The following is a 6,714-nucleotide window of genomic DNA, read 5'->3' as shown; positions in this document are numbered from 1 at the left end:
GATCCACTGATCTGATATAATAAGAAGCCGAATTAATGTGTGCGTGGAGTGATGGAGGCGAGTGTAACTGAGCAAGAATGCTGCAGGCAAAGACATTGTATGTGAACTCCCACAAACTCAGATGCTCACTAATGATAAAATTATTTTAACTCCATTCTCTTGATGTTTTTTATTTATGGGTTGGATATTATTCTCTTTAACAACATGTATCATCGTAGGTACGCCGTCCAGTTTGTCCTGTTCTGTAAACCATGCTCTAGCTGTGCGTTCTCTATTCAACCTCACTGGGGCCTTGCAACCCACCTGAGCTCCAGGCCAGTGCAGGCAGGAAGGGGTTCTCAGCTTCCCTCCTGCACGGCAGGCAAAGGCAGAGAGTTCAGAAGCTGCTGGAAGGACTGCAGAGAAGGAACACATGCACCAGTCTAATGCCTATCTGGTTCTACTATGAGGACTTGAAATCTATTCCCTAAGCATTAAGTGCTTTGGGAGCCTCTCTCAAAGCATCATTTTGCTACTGTGATATTTAAGACTCATTTCAAACTTGAGATACATTCAGCAGTTTAATTTAGAAGACTGTGTGGTGGCATTAAACACACCACTCAAAATTTGGTGCCAAGTGAAAGTCAGACAGTCCATCTACGTCTCTTGCCTCTGCAACCCCCATGCTAGGTTGCTATGACCTGAGGAAACCAAACAGCATTCCATTTAGCCTCTGTACAAGCCATCTAGACAAAGGACAGAAAGATCAGCTTTTCACCGGAGCTATGTATCATATACAAACATAGATGTACCATACACACATACATATATAATATCCTCTGACATTTTGTTTGTTTGTTTCGCTTTTGGAAAATAAACTACCATTTTAGGCCTTCCTCACTGACCACACCAGTTCTTTTAGAGGTAGAGTTCTAGGTGCAATGGAAGTACCCTCTACCTTCTGAAATTCCCCCTGCTCAGCTGCTCATAGGTGAGTGAAAGCTCTTTAGTCAAAGTAAATATTTTATTTAGAAAAATATATGTCTTAAAATATAGAATTGAGGCAGTGACTTGTAAACTCCTGATACAAAAGTGTAAATGGTTCCCATAACAAATTGCTCATTTGGGGGAGGACGGGGCTCTCAACGGCACTGGGCGCCATCACACATTGTAGAGGAGGATGAAATGGCACAAAGGGCACAAAGAAGCTCTAAAGAAAGAAAAGATCAGGCCAGGTGCTGTGGCTCATGCCTATAATCCCAGCACTTCGGAAGGCCAGGCGGGCAGATCACTTGAGGTCAGGAGTTCGTAACCAGCCTGGTGAACATGACGAAACCCCATCTCTAATAAAAATACAAAATATAGCAGGGCATGGTGGCACGTGCCTGTAATCCCAGCTACTTGGGAGGCTGAAGCAGGAGAACTGCTTGAACCGAGGAGGAGGAGGTTTCAGTGAGCCAAGATCACACCATTGCATGCCAGCCTGAGCAACAAGAGTGAAACTCCATCTCAAAAATAAATAATAATAATAAAGAAAGATCAGAGCTGCTGAACACCAGCTACACAAATTTCACAATTTTATCTATTTTGAAAGACAGAAGGCCGGGCGCGGTGGCTCAAGCCTGTAATCCCAGCACTTTGGGAGGCCGAGATGGGCGGATCATGAGGTCAGGAGATCGAGACCATCCTGGCTAACACAGTGAAACCCCGTCTCTACTAAAAAATATACAAAAAACTAGCCGGGCGAGGTGGCGGGCTCCTGTAGTCCCAGCTACTCGGGAGGCTGAGGCAGGAGAATGGCGTGAACCCGGGAGGCGGAGCTTGCAGTGAGCCGAGATCCGGCCACTGCACTCTAGCCTGGGTGACAGAGCGAGACTCCGCCTCAAAAAAAAAAAAAAAAAAAAAGAAAGAAATTTCATGAAATGGACAGCACTATACAATCCTGCCTTTTTAAATAATTTTCTTGAAGTATGTTTGCCTTGTACTAATTGCTAAATAGAACTGTCCTAGTATGATAGTTACATAATTTCTTCTCATGTTCAGTTTTCAGAAAAATATACTTTAACAACTGATACTTTTTTATTTCTATAAGCAAATGGAATATTTAGATATTGGTCACTTTTCTCCAGTATGTTATGTAGATGAACTGAAAAACCCTAAAATTCCCTGGTACTGCCACCAGGAAATCCATCCTTTTTTTTTTTTTTTTTCCCTTATTTGTTTGCATTGAGAAGCCAGGATTACTTCTCTCCCTTCTGTCCATTTTTCCCAACAAATCACCATCCCTGTGGATGGTACTGTGGAGCCTCTGGGTTTTTTGCTGCAATAGACATCTCAGTTGCAGACGTCAGATGCACCTCGGGAAGTTGGTTGCAAAATCTTGGCCCAAATCAAGGATGTTATTGTTTTCTTTTCCCTGCTAACACTTCATCCTCTCTCTGCTTCTCTCTCTTCCCACGTCTCAGTAAGTCTGCCTGTGTCTCTGTCTGTCTGTGTCTCTTTTAGGCTATGTGACTCATCTGCAAACTCTTAGCCCAGTGAGTCGGCAATTGTTAACCCATAATGTCTGAAATTGATTTCTTCTGTCTGAATAGTACCTCTCGAGTTTGGAGAACAGCAACAAAAGGATACAGTAATATACAAAAATATGAGTGAGCCCAGACCTATTCTAAAGAAGTTCTTTTTTATTTCTAATACATATGTAAGAGAGTGTATATATTTAAAGGAATGGAATGTATTTGCATTAAATCAGAATCTGATGGCCCACCAAGATGTAAAATCAAGCAAGAGCTATCACAAAGTCTGCCTTTCCAACAAGACTCCATGTTGTCCCCTCTGTTCTCATCATGGGTCTACCTAGATCCCATCATCCCGGGACTGGGTTGGGGCACCTTGACACCCCTGACCTGCCTTTCACTATCCAATGGCCCACCCCGCTACAAGTGAATCATCCTTCTGTAACTGCAATGTAAAATTTTTTAAAGAATGGCCATTTTACAAATCCTCATAGTATATTTTATTCCATTTTGAGGAATAATTCTGGTAATATGTCAAAATGACTTATTTTCTGTATTTCAAATTGTCTCAAAATTTTCCCCTTTAAGCTTTTTTTTTCTTACTTCCACATTTTTAGCTCTTAATTCTTCCTTATCCTTAATCTCATCTAGAATAACAGTTTCAGGCTCTCATCCCACTGGGTTTTGTCATTTTGCCTGAAATTTTTACTGCTTCTTTAGAAAGGTTTTTTAGAATGTGGTTTTAGCCTTTATTTTCAATTTGATTTCTCTTATCTCAAATTTTAAGTGTTAGCTTTAATGTTTAACATTCTTATTAGACCTCAACTCTCCTACTTTATGGGAACTTAAGTGTTAATAAAATACTTTCATGTGTTTAGCTTTTCTCAACATTTTATGTTCTTCCAAATGCTTATTTCCCCAATTGTTTCTCTTCACCCGTCTTTTTCAATATCCTTTTTTATAATATTTGTTGAGAACATAGTCCATTTGTGCTGAAATTGCTTAATGAGTCTAAGTCATCAAAAAATAGGAGCAGATAAATATTTCGCTCCTAGAATTGTCCTTATGATTATTTCACCGGTTTTTCCAAATAGATCTCCCGGACCTAATACTTCATAATGGTGGATATGAAAAAACAAACCTAAGACACTGAATCTATAGGTTAACCCTTAGAATATAAAGTTTTTCCAGGTATGTTTTTCTTCTTAAAAACCTCCTACCATCCAAGCCTTACGTGAAAAGATACAAATTTTGACACTTATCACCTCTGTCTCCATATACTATACTGTACCATGAGCCTGGGTGTTTTAGAAATTCAAAGCTAAGGCAAGGTTCTCCATTCACTGTCCCAGGTCAGAAATCCTAAGCAGGCAGGTGGCAATGGGCCTTCTGATGGTTACTTACGATTCATAATATGGTAGAGGAACCACAGATATCTTCTACTTACACTTGAATGCTCAATACATTTTCTGGGTTGTGTCAATTCCCTTCTCAGAGGAGTCATCCAAGAATCTCCTCAGTGTTAAAATCCATAGATTTCTTTCTCTCATTGAAAGAGTTAAGACAAACCCTTGCAATGAGAATTTTATCCAAATTCTTCTGGGGTGGGATGTCCTATTTTTGTCAGAAATTATATTGAAGGATTTCAGGCTACAAAAATATACCAGAACCTAAAGAGAGGGTAGAAATATTTTGCTCTAGGGCATGCTTTTTGGTTCTAAGAAAATCTGAGATGACAACTAGATGGAGATGCTCTTCCTAAAGGAAAACTAGATATTCTTCTGGGAAAAACAGAATTTCTAAAAGACAATTTAAACAGTCCATCAGGGTATAGACAAGAATCAAACTGTTCCTGATTTTCTGTACTATATATCACTCCTGTTAAACTCTAGTATGTGGTAATATCTTATTATGGAGGTTAATTTGAATTTGGGTAATTAACAATGGCGTTGAACATCTCTTTATGTATTTGTTGGCCATTTGGGTATGTTCTTTGATGAAGTGTGTTTAAATCTTTTGCCCATTTTTAATTGGGATTTTTTTCTCTTATTATTGAGCTATAAGGGTTTTTAATATATTCTTAATACAAGTGATTTGTTAAATACATATTTTGAAAATTTATTTTCTATTCTTTGGCCTTTCTTTTTATTTTCTTAAAAACCCAGAGAGGCTATCAGTGTGTTTTTGCTGAGATTATGCAGCAAGCCAGCTTGATTCTACTTCTAGCATTATTTCTACTATGCAGCACTGAGGGCAATTTTCTTTGCAGAAACTTTACTGACTATTCAGGAAATATACCATAGATCAGGAGCTTATGGATAGGGAGCAGACTGAGGACAGGAATCTGTAATAACTCTGTTGCTTCTTAAGAAGGAATTCCTTGGCAATTTGCTGTGTGAGGAGCTTTCCAGGCTCAAGTGCTAGTTGTAATCCCTTTGTTTTTAAAATAACTGATCGTAGAATAAATAAATCTTACTTTCTCTTTTAAAAACAGGCTTCAATATGCTAAAATATTCACTCTATATACAAACAAATGTAAGCTTTAATAGAGTGTCAAAAATGGCTTTACAAAAATGTCAATGGGTGAGTTGCTATGAATAGTTTATACATAAGCACAGAATGTTGCTGAATTAATAGAACCCCAGCCATTCAAGACCATGACAATGGTCTCAGAGTTATTCTCATCTCCACAGAAACACACATTCTACCAGAGCATCCCGAATTCATGAAGAATATTGATATATTTGTGCTGATTCATCCATATTCTTCCACTTAATCTCCTGAAGTAACTGAGTGGGAGTTTTGGAAATTTAAATCTAATTTAAATTAGAAGGAGATGCAAAGTGACCCAGACTTATATTTAACCAAAACCTTTTGTCTAATGCATCGAATCAACTTACATAATTGTTCTCCCTAGCAACAAAACTGGTTAAAATGTTTCCTAATGATGTGAAAGAACTGTTGTTTATACACACAGCAACTAATTTATTTTAAGACAGTTTCAAAATCATTGAGAAGAACCATATCTCCTCAATAATTCACTTTAAAGAAAATGGCAACTTATTATTTACCAAGAGATTGTTATACTGCGAAGAGAAAAGATTTTGGAACACACACACAAGTCTCTCCTCAACTGAGACAAATGTATGTTCTTTCCATTTTGTAGCTGCAAGCTTCTGACTTCCTGTAATGCCCCCTACTGTTGTAAACATTTCTTTAAAAACCAGAAAATAGAACCTCCTGTTTTTCCGATCAGAACCATGGAGGGTGTAGAAGAGAAGGAGGAGGTTTCTGCTGTGCCAGAAACCCTTAAGAAAAAGAGAAGGAATTTCACAGAGCGGAAGATCAAGCACCTGAGAAAGAAGTTTACCCAAAAGACGCTTCAAAAGGCAAAAGGAGGAAGCTTATCTAAGAAAAAGCGAAGCACTATCACAAGGAATATAGGCAGATGTACAGAACTGAAATTTGAATGGCGAGGATGGCAAGAAAAGCTGGCAACTTCTATGTACCTGCTGAACCCAAATTGTCGTTTGTCTTCAAGATCAGAGGTATTAATGGTGTGAGCCCAAAGGTCTGAAAGGTGTTGCAGCTTCTTTGCCTTCATCAAATCTTCAATGGAACCTGTGTGAAGATCAACAAGGCTTCAGTTAACATGCTGAGGATTGTCGAGTCATAGATTGCATGGCGGTACCCAAATCTAAAGTCAGTAAATGAACTAATCTACAAGGGTCATTATGGCAAAATCAATAAGGGAATTGCTTTGACAGATCATGCTTTGATTGCTCAATCTCTTGGTAAATATGGCATCATCTGCATAGAGGATTTGATTCATGAGATCTATGCTGTTGGAAAATGCTCAAAGAAGCAAATAACTTCCTGCGGTCCTTCAAATTATATTCTCCATGAGGCGGAATAAAGAAAAAGACCATCTATTTTGTAGAAGGAGGAGATGATGGCAAGAGGGAGGACCAGATCAACAGGCTTATTAGAAGAATGAACTAAGGTGTCTACCATGATTATTTTTCTAAGCTGGTTGGTTAATAAACAGTACCTGCTTCCAAACTGAACAACAACAACAAACCTGAAAATAAATACACCTGGAGAAGATTCCCTAACCCAAGAATGAACCAAGGATTTCTCTGAATTGTGGGCTTGGATTCTTGGCTAGTCATGTCCTTTTATCCACACTATAAGCATGTTCCCAGCTACCAAGATACAG

The 6,714-nt window shown here is 38.6% G+C and overlaps 1 pseudogene across 1 annotated transcript; it reads left to right on the top strand.

The window, feature by feature from the left end:
• Nucleotides 1-2,178: 2,178 nt before the first annotated feature.
• On the top strand, nt 2,179-6,513 carry LOC144340009 (large ribosomal subunit protein uL30 pseudogene; annotated as a pseudogene). The gene has a single exon (XR_013415686.1). The product of XR_013415686.1 is annotated as a large ribosomal subunit protein uL30 pseudogene (transcript).
• Nucleotides 6,514-6,714: the final 201 nt, after the last annotated feature.

Source organism: Macaca mulatta, chromosome 3, assembly GCF_049350105.2.
Source record: "Macaca mulatta isolate MMU2019108-1 chromosome 3, T2T-MMU8v2.0, whole genome shotgun sequence".
Lineage (NCBI taxonomy): Eukaryota > Metazoa > Chordata > Mammalia > Primates > Cercopithecidae > Macaca > Macaca mulatta.
Note: the sequence above shows the minus strand (reverse complement) of the source record. Positions and strands in the feature narration are given on the sequence as shown.